The 1802-nt window shown below is 46.2% G+C and overlaps 1 pseudogene; it reads right to left on the minus strand.

Annotated features, from left to right (window-relative positions):
- Positions 1-1459: 1459 nt before the first annotated feature.
- Positions 1460-1577, minus strand: LOC126413684 (5S ribosomal RNA; annotated as a pseudogene).
- Between the last annotated feature and the right edge of the window lie 225 nt (positions 1578-1802).

The following is a 1802-nucleotide window of genomic DNA, read 5'->3' on the forward strand; positions in this document are numbered from 1 at the left end:
CCACATTAGGGCTCCTCTCTCCTTTTTCTTCTCCCCAAATCCCAATCCATTTTCTCTTGTTACCATTACCATGCCTACTCACCAAAACCCCTACCCATCTCTGTCTGTCTTACCTTCTGTCTTCCACTATCCACCCCAACACCTATCGTCTTCTCTGTAGTTTCCTGCGTAACAGAGCCTTATCTTTTCTGCCAACACCCGTCATCCCTGTAGAACATTTTCTTTCGTCCACAAATATTTATCTCCTATTGCAGAGCCTTCGGCATTTAAGTGAAAGTGTGGTACTTCTGTGCTTTTCCTAAGACGAATTACGAAACACTGGTCTGTCCCGCCCTCGGAGCATGGAGATAGGGGTCCCACGTGCCACTGGATATGCAAGGGCCATTGAGTAATATGACTATACCCATTTCCATTCCTCCGCTTACAGCGCCATCTGTGGCGATGCGAAGAAAGCGCTTCAGACAAAACGTATGTAGGCTTTGCCGTATATTCGTAATCTGCAATAAAGAATGCAATCTCCCATTGAAAATTTCAATGTTGTCTCCCGCCACCCACACAGGAGTTGGGATAGGAAGGGGGGTGGTGCGAGTGTGGTATCATTGGATGTTCCCTTCCAAGAAAAAAAAAATCAGGAGTGTGTGCTGTTACGAACCTTTCACACAAAGCTATTAAAAAGCTTCTTCCCATATTCAGAATCAGTATCTGATACTAGTTAAATTGGCCGGCCAGGTGGCCGAGCGGTTCTAGGCGCCACAGTCTGGAACCGCGCGACCGCTACGGTAGCAGGTTCGAATCATGACTCGGGCATGGATGTGTGTGATGTCCTTAGGTTAGTTAGGTTTAAGTAGTTCTAAGTTCTAGGTGACTGATGACTCCAGATGTTAAGTCTCATAGTGCTCAGAACCATTTGAACGAACTAGTTAAATTCTGTCGTTTAAGAACTAAGCCAGTCAGCAACCTACTATATTCTTGCTCAATGCATCTTATGCAGTGTTGCATCCCAGAAAATAGAGTAAATTCATGTTTCTTATTGTACCACTCGTCGTCCATATATTTCGTTAGTCTTTATTCACGTTTCTTTTATTCGACAAGAAAGAAACAATTTTTCGCTGTAGTTGTATCTTTTTCCTTTCGGTAACTGACGACGCATTGTTTCCACAAACTGAAATTCCACACGATGCTATAGTTTCGTTAAGAACTATGGAATAATTTGTGACACAGCCCTATGCTTGAACGTATCTAATCGGGTTGCAAAAGCACTCCGTGTTCAGGCCACAAGCGGCCCATCGGGACCATCCGACCGCCGAGTCATCCTCAGTTGAGGATGCGGATAGGAGGGGCGTGTGGTCAGCACACCGCACTCCCGGTCGTTATGATGGTTTTTCTTTGACCGGAACCGCTACTATTCGGTCGAGTAGCTCCTCAGTTGGCATCACGAGGCTGAGTGCACCTCGAAAAATGATAACAGCGCGTGGTGGCCCGGATGGTCACCTATACAAGTGCCAGCCACGCCCGACAGCGCTTAACTTCGGTGATCTGACGGGAACCGGTGTACCCACTGCGGCAAGGCCGTTGCGTAATCGGGTTATAAACAGGTCTGTAATCTAGACACATCAAAAAAAGTTTTTCTTCACTTCAGTTCCTAGAGTTCCGGAACCGGTACAGAAAATTAGAATAGAGTTCAACATAAACATCATTTCCGCCCTTTTTGGCGCATGAAAACCACATATTGCATGTTGTACCACCATACAGCGAGACCTTCTGAGGAGGTGGACCTGATTGCTGTACACACCAGTACCTCT

The sequence above is a fragment of the Schistocerca serialis genome, chromosome 7 (assembly GCF_023864345.2).
Source record: "Schistocerca serialis cubense isolate TAMUIC-IGC-003099 chromosome 7, iqSchSeri2.2, whole genome shotgun sequence".
Lineage (NCBI taxonomy): Eukaryota > Metazoa > Arthropoda > Insecta > Orthoptera > Acrididae > Schistocerca > Schistocerca serialis.